A 19,297-nucleotide genomic window follows, 5' to 3' on the forward strand; every position below is an offset into this window, starting at 1 on the left:
TTTTAATTGAATTTTAGCAATCATTTATTTCCTGGATTATGCTTTTCATGTCATATCTTAGAAGTCATAATGATGTCCAATGTAATCTATGTTTTCAATCATGTTGTATTCTAGGAGTTTTAGTTTTATATTTTACAGTTAGGTCTACAAATCATTTTAAGTTGTTTTTGGTGATGGGTGTAGAATCTGTCTTCATTCTTGTATTTTGTTTTTTGCATGAGAATATCAATTTGTTTCTAGGACTATTTGTTGAAAAGGCTGTCTATACCAATAAATTGCCTTTGCTCCTTCCTTGATGCTCTTTATAGGGGTTTATTTCTGGGGTGTCTATTAGGTTCCATTGGTCTATTCTTTTATCAGTATCAGATTGTATTAATTGCTGTAACTGTATGATAAATGTTGAGTCAGGTCATTTCAGTCCTCCAACTTTGTCCTTCAATATTATATTGGCTACTCTCCATATAAACATTAAAATTAGTGTTTTGATATCCACAAAATTACTTTCTGGGATTTTGATTGGTATTACATTGAATCTATAGAATAAGTTGGGAAGAACTGATATCTTGGCAATATCAGTTTTTTTATCCTTGAATGGAAACATGTCTCCATTTACTTTGCTCTCTTACTTTCTTTCAATAGTGTTTTATAGTTTTCCTCATATAGGTTTTGTTCATATTTTGTCACATTTATACCTATTTCACTTTCACTGTATACTAATGTAAATGGTTCAGCATTTGAAAATCAATTAATATGAAACATTTTAAATTCATTCCTACTTGTTCATTATTGGTTTATAGAAAAGATACTTTTGAATTCTTTGTATCCTGTCACCTTGCTATAATCACTTATGAAATACAGAAACTATTTGTGGGGGTTATTCTGGATTTCCACCTATATGATGTTTGTGTACAAAACAGTTTTATCTTCTTGATCTTATCTTCTTCTTCTTCCTGGACTTTTTTCTTGATCTTAGGAAAGTTTTCCAGTTTTCTTTTTCCTTTTTTCATCCTGGGGACTGAACCCAGTGACACTTAACCACTGAGCCATATCCCCAGCCTCTTTCATTTTATATTTTGAGACAAGGTCTTGCTAAATTGCTTAGGGCCTTGCTAAGTTGCTGAGGTTGGCCTTGAATCTGAGATCCTCTTGCCTCAGCCTCCCAAGTCACTGGGATTACAAGCATGAGACAAGAAGTCCAGCAAAAATTTTCACTTTCTTACCATTACATATAATGCAAACTGTAGTGTTTTGGGTAGGTATTCTTTTTTATGCATTTTTTACATTTCCCCCCTTATTTATAGTTATAGATGACAACAGAGTACTTCTGAAACATACATACATGGAGTATTATTAGGATCCCATTCTTATGGCTGTGCATGATGTGAACTTTCACTGCTGATGTATTCATATGTGGACATAGGAAATTTATGTCCATTTCATTCTACTGTCTTCCATTTATCAAGTTGAGGAAGTTTTCCTTAATTGAGTTTTTTTATGGATTGCTTGCAAATGCTTTTCCTATATCTGTTGATGTGATCATGTGCATCTTTCACTTTTTTAGGTAAGGAGTTTTTCATTAATTGATTTAAATGTTGATCTAGTCTTGCATAAGTAGAATAAATCTCACTTGGTCATGGCATATAATTATTTTTATACATTACTGGATTTGATTTGTTAATATTTTGCTAAGGAACACTGCATCTATGTTCAAGAGATTTTGGTTTACAGTTTTCTTTACTTATAATGTTGTATGTGTTTGTGTGTGTGTGTGTGTGTGTGTGTTGGGTAATGTTGACTTCATAAAATTAGGAATTATTTCCTCTACTTCTATCTTTTGAAAAAGAACCAAGTATTGGTATATATTCTTTTTTACATGATTGAAGAAATTCAGCAGTGAACACATCTGGACTTAGGCTGTTTTGGAAGGTTAATGATCAACTATTTTATGATTAATTACTCTTAATGATTCAACTACTTTTTTGTGTGTATGGTGCTGGGGATTAAACCCAGGGCCTTGTGCATGAAAGGCAAACATTCTGCTAACCAAACTATCTCCCCAGCCCTCAACTACTTTAATAGAGATATTCCTATTCAACTTAACTATTTCTTCTTACATGTTTGAAAAAATTGCATCTTTCAAGAAATCAGTTCATGCAGATTGTCAAATTTATGGGCACAACATTATTTATATTATACTTTATTTCTTTTTAATATCTATAGGATCTGTAATGATGTCTCTTCTTTCACTTTTATTATTAATAATTTGCATCTCTCTCTTTTTGCTTTGTTAGTCTGGCTACAAGCTTATCAGCTTGTTCTTTTCAAAATCCAGCTTTTGGCTTTACTTATTTTTCTGTATTGGGTTTCTGTCTTTAATTTCATTGATTTATTTCCTAAATCTTCTCATTTCTTTTATTCTTCATTCCATGGACTTACTTTGTACTTCTCTTTGTAGTTTTTGAAATGGACACTTAGATTATTGATTTTAGATCTTTCCATTTTTCTAATTTATGCATTTAATACCATAAATATTCCTCTAAAGACTGTTTTTTTTAATCTCACAAATTGTAATGTTACCTTTTACTTTCATTAATTTCAACAATGTTTTAAAATTTATCTTAAGACAATTTCTTTTACCTATGTTATTTAGACGTGAGTCAGTTATTCATGTTGTGATTTTTCCAGTTATCTTTCTGTTATTGTTTTTTCTATAATTTTAGTTCAATTGTGACCTGAGAGCAGATATATAATTTCAATTTTTAAAAATTTTAAGATATATTTCATGGCCCAGTGTGGCCCGTCTTTGTGAATGTTCTATGTGAGCTTGATTATCCTTTTTATGTACTCTCACAAATGACTAAGATCATTTATTTCCTTTTGCTTTGCATAACAATTGTTTAGTGAGTACTTATGTCAGTATATAAACAAAAATGCTTCTTCCAAGTTTTCTCAAAATTATGATGACTTTCCCTACTCCTTGTTCAATTAGGTAAAACACAGGATGAGGTACATTGCATTAGAATTGAGTAGTTCGAGTATTTGGCAAGTGTTCTCTGCCCTTTACCAATTATCTTAGTTTGGGAACTTCAACTTTTTTATCTAGTTTTCCTTTTCTGTAAATAGGACTATATATATATCTATTTGGATGAATTCAAATATTAAACACATTTATCTATCTATCACAATGTCTCACACATAATATATAAGGAGAAAATTGCCATGTTTTAGCAGGTAACTTTTCCCAGTGTATGGACATATCCATATGACACTGATTGTTCATATTAGCATTATAGCATTGACCTAGAATTTTAAACTCAAATATTAACCTCATTATGTTTTTAAATAATTTTTATCACTTGAGAAAAAAAAGCATCACTTGGTTTGTTGATTATATTAGCCATATATTCTAATTAATATAAAATTATGAGTCATTTAATTCACTTGTGTTTAATAACCATAAACAAACAAGTAAAACTTCGTCATTGAATGTTGTAAAAAAAACCTGATTCAGGGATTTGCCTTCATCTTTTTCCCTTATAATACAAGACGATAGCTTCAGAGTATACTAGTATTTGTAGTAAATATTTCATCTATTTACCTACAGAACAGGTAATCCTAGAAACACCAGCATGTTTCACAATGAAACAAACGTGATCTTTGTAGTTTAAAAAGTTATAAAGCAGGATTTTTTTTTTTTTTTTTTTTTTTTTTTTTTTGTAATGGGGATTGAACTCAGAGGCATTGGGCATTGTACCACTGAGCCACATCCCCAGCCCTATTTTGTATTTTTATTTAGAGACAGGATCTCACTGAGTTGAGTGCCTAGCTGTCGCTGAGCTTGGTTTTGAACTTGAGATCTTCCTGCCTCAGCCTCCAAAGCCACTGGCACTACAGGGGTGCCCCACTGAGCACAGCATAAATCAGAATTTTTATTTACTTCTTTGTATCTATGAGAACTTTGGGAGGCCCTCCGTATTTATGGGTCCCACATCTGAAGATTCAATCAACTGCAGATAAAAATGTAGTTATAAATATCATGGTTATGTCTGTACTAAAACATTAACAAAAGCTTTTCTTGTCATTATTTGCCAATGAATACAGTATAACTATTTGCATAACACATATATTGTATTATTCATTGTAAGATAATCTAGCCATGATTTGAATGATATGAGAGAATGCAAGTAGGTTATCTGTAAATATTCTAAATCTTATATAAAGGACTTGAGCATTCGTGGATACTGGTATCTGTATAGGGTCCTTTAACAAATTCCTGACAAATATCTGGGGACCTTTTCTTACTTTTTCTTAGACTCAGATCCCAGAGGAAGAAAAAAAACAAAAAAAAAAGAGATAGGAAATAGGAAATCATTGTCATGGAAAAATAAAAATTCAACAGATCAGTGGAAGAATAGTATATTACATATTACTTACATTATCAATGAAGGATATATCATGAAGAATAAACATAATGGCTTTAACTCATTCAAAAACTGAAAAAAGAAATGGAGTTGAAGAAGTGGAAGAGTTTATGTAAGAAAAAAGATTACTGATCTACCTTAGTAAAGCAACAACTGACACAGCTAAAATTTATGAACTGTGAACCACAGTATGTGTGTGTGTGTGTGTGTGTGTGTGTGTGTGTGTGTGTGTAAGGGACTTGAGCATTCATGGATCCCAAAGAGAATTTCTAAGTATGGTGTAAATTGGTGAGGTTAACACACATGCTTATTTGCCCAATTCCTATCTTGCCCTTTAGCCTTTGGCCTCTGCGGGGCATGTACTACCATTCTGTGGTTACCACCCTGTGTTTAATGTCTAGTCTTATTAGGAGCTCAGAAAAAGACAAACAAATTTATGAAAAGAAAGATTAAAAAGTCACTGAAATCCTTTCCAGTAGTTAAATCAGTGGACTGCAAATACAATATTATGAAATTGTAAACTACTCTTTGATGAACAATAAAATATGAGTTGCCCTTGAGTGAAGCAGACTGCTAGAGAATGTATCTTGGAAAAGGTCATTCTAAACTCTAAGTGGAGAGCTTGCTGAGCTATTCAGCAAAATCTCTCCTCCACTTCCATCATAATTATGTTGTTCCTGAGAAGTGGTAATCCAGCTACATTATCAGCCTTCCTACCTCATAAGGTGTAGCTGTGTGACTCTCTGTTTAGCATGCCATGTGAGTGGAAATGAAATTTCCACCTAAAGAGATAAGTAAAATTCCTCTCAGTGGTTCCTTCTTGTTTCAACCTGGAATAACCACTTGAGTTCATATACAATTATGAAGGAAAAAGATATTCTAAACAGTACACACACAATTTATGTCAAAAATAAATGACAAAGCAAGATATTATTAAATGGAAGTCATTTTTTTTAGTTTTCTTTTTCTGAAATGTGCACTATAGGAAGTTCTCTTTTAGAAAGGACCATTTTCTGTTCTCTGTGTGTGTGTGTGTGTGCGTGTGTGAGAGAAAAAAGAGAGAGATGTTTTAATGTAGTAAATTCTTATATATTAATTTAGTTGATTAATCAATTTTAATTTTATAATTATTTTTCCTAGCATATTGAAGGAATTTATTATTTTTGTGTATTATGACTTCCATTTTTTGCTAATGAAATGTGTATTGTCAATTTACATTTTGTTCCCTAGTGAAAAATCTGTTTTTTTTTTGTCTGACTTAAAATTGTTCCATTTCTGATTATTCTTATACCACAATGTATTTAGACATATATTTTTATATATTATGCTATGACTATGATTATTTTTATTTCTTAATCAGAAAATTGTTTTCTTTTTTAATTCTGGAATATTTTCATATTCCTTCAGTTTCATTTATTTTCTCTTCTTTTTTTTTCTTAATATTTTTTCTTTGGATTAAACTTACTCTGAACTTTCTTATTTTAGCTGCAGTAGATTTCATATTCCTTTTTGCACTTTTTCTTCTCTTTTTTCCCCTTCAGTTTTTGTTATATAATTACTTTAGGTACAGCTTCTTTTCACTGAAATGCTATTTCACTTATCAACTCAGTGTTATTCTAATCTTATATGTTTACCTATTCCTTTTGGTCTAGTATTCTATTTACAATTGAAACTTTCTTCATTATATTTTTAAGCATTTAGAATAGATTTTTATCCCTCACCTGTATTCCTTTGAGCCTGTCCTTTTATAGATTTCCGTTTATAGTAATATTTTTCCTTCAGTGTTCCATAATTTTGGATTGTATACTCATTTTTAAACAGCAGAAATTTGTGGAAATACTATAAGAATACAAACTAGTAGAGATTATTTACACTTGTTTTGCAGGAGGGTAGAACCAATCTCTAACCATTTGAAATTAATTGGTTAAATATAAGTCAGATTACTTTCAAACTTCAGACTGATGTGATGTATGAATCCTCAGAGAGCACATGTCTCACCAAGAGCTTCATTAATAGCTGAACTTCTTTTCTTCAGTCACATCTTTCATTCAGTGTGAAGATTTTGAGAGTCATCAAATTAATCTCTCTCTCTCTCTGTGGCCTTTATCAATTTTTGTTTTTTAACCTTTTAGATATAGATATAGATGTATATAGATAATATATATATATATACACATGTGCATGTATGTGTATATGTGCAAACATATATAAATTTCTAAATAATATATACATTTCACTTTAAAAATATATATTTTAAATTAAAAAAAGAGGGCTTTTAAATTGAGGGGCATTTTTATAATAACACAAATCCATTCAAACCCAATATTTCTAAGTTACTGAGATTAGCAAATACCTTAAAAACAGCCATACCTGTGGTTTTAACATATTAGAATGATTTTCTAGTCTTTTTTCATTTTGGTTGCCTGGAGATTTAACTTAATATATTTTATGAATGCAATCTTAAGCATCCCTGCTAAATTATACCCACAATATTCATTGGCATGCTTTTTTAAAATCAAGTGGTATTCTTAAAGTCAATTCTATAGTCTCAGAAATGAAAGTTCTATAGCACACTTTCCTCTTACCAATTAGATAGTAAGAGGGAAGTATAAGTAATGCAGGCATGTGAAAAGCTATTTTCAGAAGGAACATTTTGAGTATATGAGAGCTAATGGACCCAGCACATAAATGGAAAATTTGGCCTCAGGAATAGAGACAGTACAACTACTATAAGACATGTGTGTCATGCACACGTGTATGTGTGTGTGTGTGTGTGTGTGTGTGTGTGTATAAATAAGGTGACATAATCAATAGTAGAAAAATATCACATATTTATCAAATGGCTCCTATTTTTTTCCCATGAACTAGTAGCAAGACATTAGCTAAGACACTGTGCAGAGGAAGTTGTATAGTTCTATTAAGAAACACAAGTGCATGAAATAGTTATCTCAGGCCACTGCAGATGAAAATAAAGATAAAACAGCATCATGAAATGCTGAAAGCACATTTGAAATTTGTTACTAAGAATTTAAAATTAGCTATATGTATGTATATATATATACACACACGCAAATACATATATGTATATATATACATATATGTATTAATGATATAATGCATAATACATTAAAAAGCTATATATCATAATTATCCATAGTGAATATATTATACAAGAGTAGTTTACTATGTAGTATGGTATACAACATATTACATATTATAAATAACATGTAGCAATGGAATTTTATTAAAGAATATATGTACATATACCACATCCAACCATTCAACTAAGTTTCTATAAGTGTAGATTAGTCAATGTGCTATCTTTAATGAACTTATTTTGATTAGGTATATGTACCAAAGGGGAAAAAATTCATTCAAGGGAGTTGAAAATCTATTAAAAGACACACTGTTAATGCCTATGACTATTGAATTTAATTTAAGTTTAAAGAAAATAATGCAAAGGAAAAGGTAATAATAAAAAAAGAGTTTGTATCATTCAGCCTCATGCCCCATTGTGGCTAACCATATGTTGAAATTGAAATAAAAGTGATGTTATTATTAGTTACAGAAAAGCATACAGAAAGTGAGGTGATTAAAAGAAGAAAGCAACTGTAATATCTAGACCATAGTGCAATATAATGCAAAATATATTCATTGGTAGTAGAATAAAGGTACATCAGAGAAAACAGCCACTTAAGTGAACAGAAGGAGATTTCTAGAAAGAGAAGAGACATTTGATAGATAGTCATCATGAAAATGAAAGAGTATATCTAGCGTGAATGTCACAGAATAAGCTTAACAGTAATTATTAGTAAATTTCGCATTTATATTTTACTTTATGATTTGTAAAGTCAGCCCCACACATATTCCTTAAATTTTCTTATTATTTGGGCAGCATGGAATATCCAATATACATTTCTTCATCAACAAAACCAGGACTCAAACAGGTTTCTATTTTTTTTACTCCCTCAGTAGGGAGTGATATGACAGTACGGCCAGATTTTCTAAAGAACCCTTATGGATTCTGTGGGCTTTCAGCATCTGTTGCACACATCAGTAGAGTGTGTTAAGTACCTTTTTAATACTCAGAACCTCTGGGATCTCAGTCTGGGCAGGATTCTTCTCTAGGGACCCACAACAGCTGTTGTGGTGCTAAAACTAATGTTCTTGGATAGATGGAAAATTTTTGATCCTTTTTCCAAATCTACCCCCAGTAGAGAAGACTGAAATCTACTTCTGATTCATTTTTGGAGGGAAAAGAAATGAACACCTGAGGGGAAAGAATGTGAACTGGGAATACCTAAAAAAATCCTTCATATATTCCTGAGAAAAAATTATACAAAGTACATCAAAAATTCAGGAATGGGCCTTAAGTGTTAAGTTTTGAACAACTGGAATCACTTGACAGTGAAAACAAATGATGATAATAATATAATGGGATTGAGACAAATCTAGTAGGAGACAAAATGAGTATTTTTTTAAAATATTTCTACTTAGAAATTCAGATCATAAAAGCAATAAAAAATATTTGAGCAAAAACTAAGATTTAACTATAACAACTTCCACCCTCCCTGAGCAACCAACATTGAATTCCAATGTAATCACCTTTCTCTGAGGAAATTCCAGTCTGTCACATATGTTGGCCCTTCCCAGACACATTTAACGAGTTTGAAAATCATATCCACACTAAACACACAAGATGTAAAATTTATCAGCATCTAATGACAGAATAACTTTTGAAAAATTGAACAATCCCATTTTAGTTAAGAATATGTTGTGCCCCATGATTCCTTTTTCTTCCATTCACATGATTCCAATATACATATGGCTGTGGTTTTGTTCTCTTTCTTGTTTCTTTGTTTTCAGAATCATATATTAAAATGTGTGCATGTGTGTGTACTTGTGTGTGATACAAGTGTTTTGCAGTTGTTCTCATCCTGGGCATGATAATTTCTTCTTCTGAGAAATTATCTTAGTATCAGCTTTGGTAAAGTTCTAACTGCTTCACACGCCACTTTTGTTCTGAGCATTATATGAGTTCTTATACATACATAGCATGCCATTGTCCTCTGCTTCCTCATCACTTGGGCTTTTGTTATTCTCACTATTAGTTGAAGATCACATGTATTTGTTGTTTTTTTATTTGCTTTTGTTTTAGCAAATAATGCAACAAAGTTGTTTTTTTTTTTTTTCCCCATAAAATGTGATCAGTATTTGCAAGAATAGGATTTCCGTCCTTGTAAGTGCTCCACTATTCAAAGGGTATAGCTTTAAGAGTTGTGATATGGCACATGCTATTCTAAATCTCATAAAAGCCTGTGAGTGGTGAGGAAAGAGCTGGAAAAGACTAAAGGCAGGAGTGATACGTCAGCTCCAAGTGAAGCATCACATTGAACTCTGAGGAAATGCTACATCATTTTTGAATTCCCACTGCCATCCTGATTGGAAACAAATTAACTTATTTCATATGACAGACCTAATATTTCCTGTCACTCATTTAATTCTTGTAAGACAGATGTAAATTAGATCTTATTAGGATTGTTATAGAGCTAATAAAATTGAATCAAAAGTAGGAAAAGGCAGTCCAGGTTTCATAAGAGCTAAGTGGAAGGTCTAGACAATAACATAAATCAACCTAATGATAGCTTCTTTGGCGGTATTGATTAATTCCTGAGAGGAAGAAAATAAGCCAACCATCACCACCATCATCACTGTCACTACCCAATCCTAAGTCCTTATCTATTTACTGTAATTTCAAATGAAACTACACTGAATGGCAGTACAGCGTAGTAGGGCCTGAAGGGACTTTTACCTCTCACCAAAAGATAGACTCAAAAGGTATATAAACATTTTCCTGTCTAGGGGACAATTCAAAAGGTTTTTTATTCAAATGAATAACATCTATATAGATAATAACTTGGCCTTACGAAAAACAATGTGGTCTGCAATAAAAATTAAGAAAGTAAGAAAGGATGGTGCAGAGGGCAATGAAATGAGTTTCCAGAGGAGATCTGAGCATGGGTGAGGTGTTCTGTTGGGAACAATATTAATATTCTTAGACAAAGATAAACTGATTTGATGTTTCTAGGTTCACTCCTTAAAGGGTAACTTGCCTATCTACTCACAAACTCTAATGCAGCACTGATCATAACTCATTGAACCACAAATGCCTCGGGAAAACAAAGGCTGTTTTTTGTCCAGCTTGATTAAATGGAAGACTGTACAGGGATGGTGATTTTTCTTTCCCAACTGACAGAAAAGATATAGGTCTTTATTTTCTTATCTATTTGTACTTTATCAAAGTATTTAATATGTCTCTATTCAATTACATTTATAAAGTGGTGGTAATAATTATACTTATTTTAACTTTGATCATAAAGATTTGGTAAATGTGTTTGACAATTCCCAATGCAATGTCTGGGACATAAGATACTTTAAAAATATGGTACTGATTGATTAAGACAATGATAATTACTCAGACCGAATGAATATTTCTGTCCCCTTCATTTATAGAGAGAAATCCTAGCCCCCAATTTAACATTAAAATGTGGTACTTCAGTGAGGTAATCTGATCATGAGAGTGGAGTTGCATGAATGGCCCTGGTGTACTTATGAAAGAGTCCCAACGAAACTTATTTGCCTCATTGAGCATATGAGAACATAGCAAGAAAGCACCAATAATAAATCAGAAAATGGCCCCTTCCCATACACCAAATCTGCCAGTGTCTTGATGTACTTGATGACTTTCTAGCTTACAGAGCTGTGAGAAATGATTTCTCGCTCCTGGCAAACCACCTATTTTATAGTATTTTGCTATAGCTTCTCCAATGAAGTAAGAAAACAAGATACGATGATAGTATTGGGTAATATATTGTAAACTCAGGTTGCAGTGGCAGTGAGGAAGGAAATCATGCTCAAGTTTCTCCCACAGGGGCATCAATATAATGACAATACATAGTCTAAAAAGGAAAACGAAAACTCCAGAAAACAGTGAAGAGGTTGCAGTAACCCAGATAAGGGCAAAGTCCAGAAAATCTGTATTATAATGGGGAAGAAAATCAGTTGCATTTCCTCTCTATAACAGTACACCAAATCCATGGAGCTTGGTGCATTTGGGAGAAAATATGCATCTTCTTGTTTCTTTATTGTAAGGGAAAGATAAAAGTGAGACATATTATCAAGTTTCTCTGTTTTCCAGAGCACGCCTGAATTTCCAGCTACTTTCTTATCTGACTGGAAGACTGAGGAGAATTAACATACTTTGAATGCTTGAGGACCACAAGAATCAAAGGAGAGTTCAGCAAATCGTTACATCAACACTAGAGAGACCTAGAGGTAGCAAGAGATTATGGGATCCTAAGAAAGCAATTGATAAACCTCTCTAATTGAGGAATTGTACACACACACACACAAAAAAAACAGAGAACATGCATTTCCAGAAAAGTTTGAGAGATGTCCAGTCATTAGCTGGGCAGATTGTGAAGATATGTTCCCACAGAAAACTTGTCTGTAAGGTCTAAGAGAGGTGACTCCTTTTGTCAAATATCCAAATTCCAAAAACATATGAAGAATCAAGGAACCAAAATATTTTTCCAAAAATTGACTCTCAAAAAAATGAAGATCTATGAAGGATCTGATGTAGAATTAAAATAATCCTAAAAAAAACTCAGTGACCTATAAGGAAACACAAATATACAACTAAACAAAATCAGAAAAATGATGTGTTAACAAAGTAAGAATATGTGCAATGAGATAAAATTATAAAAAATAAATCCAAACAGAAATTCGGAAGTTGAAAAATGCAATAACTAAACTGAAAATTTAACTAGTGTGGATTCAACAGCAGATGTGTTCAAGCAGAATAATTAATATGTATGACAACAAGTAATTTTATTATTGAGTCACAGTAACAAAATAATAAATGAGGAAAAGTGAAGAAAGCTTAGGGGACTTATGGAACATCTTCAAGCAGATACTGCACAAATCTCAGGAGAACAGAGAGAACAGGACAAGTTATTTAAAGAACTAGTGATCCCAAACTTACCAAATCTGAAGAAGGAAATTGACATCCCAATTCAAAAGCTCAAAAATTTTGATTAGAATGTATCTAAAAAGACCCATTCTATGACACATTATAACTAAACTATCAAAAGTAAAAGGCAAAGAGAAGCTGGAATACAGCAAGATACCAGCAAATTGTCATATACAAAGAAGATGCTTCCCTAGATTAACAACAGAATATTTAGTGGAAGTATTAAGTGTGATGATGTCTTCAAAATGCCAAAAGAAAACACAGAGAGAAAGAGAAACCAGTAATACTACATCCAGTGAAAGCATCCCTCCAAAATGAGGAAATTTTAAAGAATTTCTCAAACAAAATTTAAGGGGTGTCATAACCACTAGATCTAGTTTATAAGAAATACTTCAGTCCTTTAAGTTAAATGATAGTGCACTAGACAATAGCATGAAGGCATACAAAAATGTAGAGCTCTCTGACATAGTTAAGTATATAGACATATACAAAATCCTGTAATACTAGAACAGTGATATGAAATACACAAATGATTTTTAATTCTGATACAGAATTAAAAAGATAAAAGCATTAAAATCTATTAAATAAAACTATGCTAAACTATAAGATGATATAATTTGAGAAATTAATAACAAAGTAGTGTTGTAAAGAAATTTTTATATGTTTTTGTGATTAAGTCATTATTAGTAACAAATAGATTGTTATAACTAGAATATGCTTTTTTCTGTGGTTTTTTAATTTTTTTTATTTTAATTAAAAATCATAAATTTACATAGGGCAATGTTGTTTGATTCATTCTGTTATTTTTTCCCTCCCCCACCCCTCCCAGGCCTCTTTTCCCTCTATACAGTCCTTCCTTCCTCCATTCTTACCACCCTCCTTATCCCTAACCCTAAACCTAACCCTAACCCTAACACTAACTCCTCCTACCCCCCTTTTATGTCCTCATCCACTTATCAGCGAGATCATTCATCCTTTAGTTTTTTGAGATTGGCTTATCTCACTTAGCATGATATCCTCCAATTTCATCCATTTGCCTGCAAATGCCATAATTTTATCATTCTTCATGGCGGAACAATATTCCATTGTATATATATGCCACAGTTTCCTTATCCATTCATCAACCGAAGGGCATCTAGGTTGGCTCCATAATCTGACTATAGTGAATTGAGCAGCTATGAACATTGATGTGCCTGTATCTCTGTAGTATGCTGATTTTAAGTCCTTTGGGTATAGGCCAAGGAGTGGGATAGCTGGGTCAAAAGGTAGTTCCATTCCAAGCTTTCTGAGGAATCTCCATACTGCTTTCCAGAATGGCTGCACTAATTTGCAACCCCACCAGCAATGTATGAGTGTACCTTTTTCCCCACATCCTCATCAACACTTATTGTTGCTTGTGTTCTTGATAATCGCAATTCTAATGGGGGTGAGACGGAATCTTCAAGTACTTTTGATTTGCATTTCTTTTATTACTAGAGATGTGGAACATTTTTTCATATATCTGTTGATTGCTTGTACATCTTCTTCTGTGAAGTGTCTGTTCATTTCCTTACCCATTTGTTGATTGGATTATTTGTATTCTTGGTGTAGAGTTTTTTGAGTTCTTTATAGATTCTGGAAATTAGCGCTCTATCTGAAGTATGAGTGGCAAAGATATTGTCCCACTCTGTAGGCTCTCTCTTCACATTACTGATAGTTTCCTTTGCTGAGAGAAAGCTTTTTAGTTTGAATCTATCCCAGTGATTAATTCAAGCTTTTATTTCCTGAGCTATGGGAGTCCTGTTAAGGAAGTCTGATCCTAAGCGGACATTTTGAAGATTTGGAACTACTTTTTCTTCTATAAGATGCAGGGTCTCTGGTCTGATTTCGAGGTCCTTGAACCATTTTGAGATGAGTATTGTGCAGGGTTTAATTTCATTGTGTTGCATATGGATTTCCAGTTTTCCCAGCACCATTTGTTGAAGAGGCTATCTTTTCTCCATTGCATATTTTTGGCACCTTTGTCTAGTACAAGAAAATTGTATTTATTTGGGTTTGTGTCCATGTCCTCTATTCTGTACCATTGACCTACCTGTCTATTTTGGTACCAATACCATGCCGTTTTTGTTACTATTGCTTTGTAATAGAGTTGAAGATCTGGTATTGTGATACCCCCTGCTTTGCTCTTTCTACTGAGGGTTCCTTTAACTATTCTGGGTTTCTTATTCTTCCAGATGAATTTCATAATTGCTTGCTCTATTTCTGTAAGGCACACCATTGGGATTTTAATTGGAATTGCATTGAATATGTATAGCACTTTTGGTAGTATGGCCATTTTGACAATATTAATTCTGCCTATCCAGAATGGGAGATCTTTCCATCTTCTAAGGTTTTCTTTCATTTCTTTCTTTAGTGTTCTGTAGTTCTCATTGTAGAAGTCTTTCACCTCTTTTGTGAGATTGAGTCCCAAGTATTTTATTTTTTTCGATGCTGTTGTGAATGGGGTAGTTTTCCTAATTTCTCTTTCTGAAGATTCATCAATTATATATAAAAATGCATTGGATTTATGAGCATTGATCTTGAAACCTGCTACTTCACTGAATTCACATATGAGTTCTAAGAGTTTTCTGGTGGAATTTCCTAAATATATAATTTATATATTCTAAATATATAATCATGTCATCAGTGAACAGGGATAGTTTGAGTTGTTCTTTTCCTATTCGTATCCCTTTAATTTCTTTGGTTTGTCTAATTGCTCTGGCTAGAGTCTCAAGAACGATATTGAATAGAAGTGGTGAAAGAGGGCATCCCTGCCTTGTTCCAGTTTTTAGGGGGAATGCTGTCAGTTTTTCACCATTTAGAATGATATTGGCCATGGGCTTAGTGTAGATGGCTTTTACAATGTTAAGGAATGTTCCCACTACCCCAATTTTCTCTAGTGTTTTGAGCATGAAGGGATGCTGTATTTTATCAAATGCTTTTTCTGCATCTATTGCAATAATCATGTGATTCTTGACTTTTAGTCTGTTGATATGGTGAATGACATTTATTGATTTCCAGATGTTGAACCAACCTTGCATCCATGGGATAAAACCCACTTGATTGTGGTGCACCATCTTTTGAATATATTTTTGTATGCGATTTGCTAAGATTTTGTTGAGAATTTTTGCATCAATGTTCATTAAGGATATTGGTCTGAAATTTTCTTTCCTTGATGTGTCTCTGTCTGGTTTAGGTATCAGGGTGATATTGGCTTCATAGAATGAGTTTGAGAGGGTTCCCTCCTCTTCTATTTTATGGAATACTTTGAGAAGTATTGTAATGAGCTCTTCTTTAAAGGTTTTTTAGAACTCGGCTGAGAACCATCTGGTTCCGGACTTTTCTTTGTTGGTAGGCTTTTGATGACCTCTTTTATTTCATTGCTTGAAATAGATTTATTTAAATTGCGTATGTCCTGCTCCTTCAGTTTAGGTAATTCATATGTCTCTAGAAACTTGTTGATGTCTCTGAGATTTTCTGTTTTGTAGGAGTATAGATTTTCAAAATACCTTCTAATTATGTTTTGTATTTCACTAGTGTCTGTTGTGATATTTCCTTGTTCATTCCGAATTTTAATAATTTGAGTTTTCTCCCTCTTTCTCTTTGTTAGTGTAGCTAAGGGTCTATCAATTTTGTTTATTTTTTCAAAGAACCAACTATTTATTTTGTTAATTTTTCAAATTGTTTCTTTTGTTTCAATTTCGTTGATTTGGGCTCTGATTTTAACTATTTCTTATCTTCTATTACTTTTGCTGTTGGTCTGCTCTTCTTTTTCTAGGGCTTTGACCTGTACTGTTAAGTCGTTTATTTGTTGATTTCTACTTCTTTTGTTGAATGCACCCCATGAAATAAATCTTCCTCTAAGTACTGCTTTCATAGTGTCCCAGAGATTTTGATATGATGTGTCTTTGTTCTCCTTCTAAAAATTTTTTTATTTCCCTCCTGATGTCTTCTGTTATCCATTCATCATATAATAGTGTATTATTTAATCTCCAGGTATTGGAGAAGTTTCTGTTTTTTATTCTGTCATTTATTTCTAATTTCAATCCATTATGATCTGATAGAGTACAAGGTAGTATCTCTATCTTCTTGTATTTGCTAACAGTAGCTTTGTGGCATAAGACATGGTCTATTTTAGAGAAGGATCGATGTGCTGCTGAGAAGAAAGTGTATTCGTTCTTTGTTGGATGGTATATTCTATATAAGTCGGTTAAGTCTAAACTGTTGATTGTGTTATTGAGATCTATGGTTTGTTTATTCAATTTTTGTTTGGAAGATCTAGCCAGCAGTGAGAGAGGTGTGTTAAAATCGCCTAGGATTATTCTGTTGTGATCTATTTGTTTTCTGGAATTGAGAAGGATTTATTTGATGTACATGGATGAGTCAATGTTCGGGGCATAGATGTTTATGATTGTTATCTTGCTGATTTACGCTTCTCTTAAGCAGTATGTAATATCCTTCTTTATCCCTTCTGACTAGTTTTGGCTTGAAGTCCGCATTGTCTGAAATGAGGATGGATACTCCAGCTTTTTTGCCGTGTCCATGTGCATGGTATGTTTTTTCCCATCCTTTCACCTTTGGTCTATGGATATTTCTTTCTATGAGATGAGTCTCTTGCAAGCAGCAAATTGTTGGATTTTTCTTTTTAATCTATACTGCCAGTCTATGTCTTTTGATTGATGAGTTCAGGCCATTAACATTCAGGGTTATTATTGTGATATGATTTGTATTCCCAGTCATTTGACTCATTTTTGTTTTTTGACATGATTTGGTTTCTCCTTTATTTGGCTATTCCTTTAGGCTAGTTCCTCCCGTTGCTGATTTGCATCGTTGTTTTTCATCTCTTCCTCATGGAATATTTTGCTGAGAATGTTCTGCCATGCGGGCTTTCTTTTTGTAAATTCCTTTAGCTTTTGTTTATCATGGAAGGATCTTATTTCATCGTCAAATCTGAAAGTAAGCTTTCCTGGGTATAAGATTCTTGGTTGGCATCCATTTTCTTTCAGGGCTTGGTAAATGTTGTTCCAGGCCCTTCTAGCTTTTAGGGTCTGGATTGAAAAATCTGCTGATATTCTTATTGGTTTCCCCCTGAATGTAATTTGATTCTTTTCTCTTACAGCCTTTAAAATTCTGTCTTTATTTTGTATGTTAGGTATTTTCATTATAATGTGCCTTGGTGTGGGTCTGTTGTAATTTTGTATATTTGGAGTCTTATAAGCCTCATTAGTTGGTTTTCCATTTCATTCTTCAGATTTGGGAAATTTTCTGATATTATTTCATTGAATAGATTGTTCATTCCTTTGGTTTGTTTCTCTAAGCCTTCCTCAATCCCAATAATTCTTAAATTTGGCCTCTTCATGATATCCCATAATTCTTGTAGATTCTGTTCATGATTTTTTACCATCTTTTCTGTTTGTTCAACTTTGTTTTCAAGGTTAAATATTTTGTCTTCAATATCTGAGGTTCTGTCTTCCAGTTGTTCTATCCTATTGGTTATGCTTTCTATGGAGTTTTTAACTTGGTTTATTATTTCCTTCATTTCAAAGATTTCTGTTTGGTTTTTTTTTCAATATCTCTAACTCTTTATTGAAATAATCTCTTGCTTCCCGTATTTGCTCCTTTAACTGTTGATTGGTGCGATCAATTAATGCCTGCATTTGCTCTTTCACCTCCTTGTTTGCTTCCCTGATTGTTTTAATTATGTACATCTGATCTCCCTTTCTCACATTTCTGCTGCTGTGCTGTCATTGGGTTTTATTGATATAGTATCTAGGTTTGTTTGGGACGTTTTCTTCCCTTGTTTTCTCATATTGATCAGATGTCAGTGGGACTTTGTGATATTGCAGAATTCTTCTATTGGCTTATATTGTCTCTGTAGATATCCAGTGTGTCACCTTCCTGCCTTCAGTAGCTGAAGTCTTGGAGTAACTTGATAATGAAGTGCTTCCAAGGAAAGCTGCCCCTAGTCCTCTACTGGTTCCAGGACTTGGAGCTGGCTCTGTGTGGAAAGGCTTTCACTTGGGGGGGTCTGCTCCAAGAAGCTAGCCTGGAAAGGCGCTTTCCGCCGGAGGGGGCCGGGCTGCGGGCTGCTTGGGGAAGTCCCTGGCTGCCCTGTCCTGGTCCCTGTAGCAACCTGTGGGCATGAACTCACCGCCCTGGTTCAGGGACTTGAAGCTTTGTTCTGTGCAGAAAGGCTCTCACTGGGTGGCTTGCTCTGAGATGCTGGAGAATCTGGCCCTGTGGGAGGAGCCCACCGTCGGAGTGCGCACGGCCGCCTGGGGAGGACTCTAGCTGCTCTGCCTTACTCTAATAAGCCACCCGAATCCGGGCCTGCCACTCGGGCAGCGCTTCACCGGGTGGGGGAGACTCACCCCGAGGCTCTATTTTAGTCCGAGTCTCTCAATGCCTCCCCTACTTGAATCCTGGAACTGGAGCGACTGGAGATGCAGTCACCCTCTAGTCCGCCATCTTGGATCGCCCTGTGGAAAACCTGGAATATGCTTTATGTAGTCTCCATTTTAAGAAAATAACCACAAAAGAAAGAAAAAGTAATTGAATCTTATTGATAGAAAATAATTGACCGAAGTATGAAGGAAGACATCAAGATAGGAAAAGAGGGATGGACTGACCTGTAAGACACATAGAAAACAACAAAATGACAATAGTAAGTCTTTCCATACCAGCAATTACTCAAAATGCAAATGTATTATTCAATTAAGAGATATATGGAGTAGATGAATGGATAAAATTTTTAAAAAACAAGATACAACTGAGCTGTCGACAAGAGATTTACTTCAAATGCAAGGACACACATAGGCCAAAAATG

This window comes from Sciurus vulgaris (genome assembly GCF_902686455.1).
Source record: "Sciurus vulgaris genome assembly, chromosome: 3".
Lineage (NCBI taxonomy): Eukaryota > Metazoa > Chordata > Mammalia > Rodentia > Sciuridae > Sciurus > Sciurus vulgaris.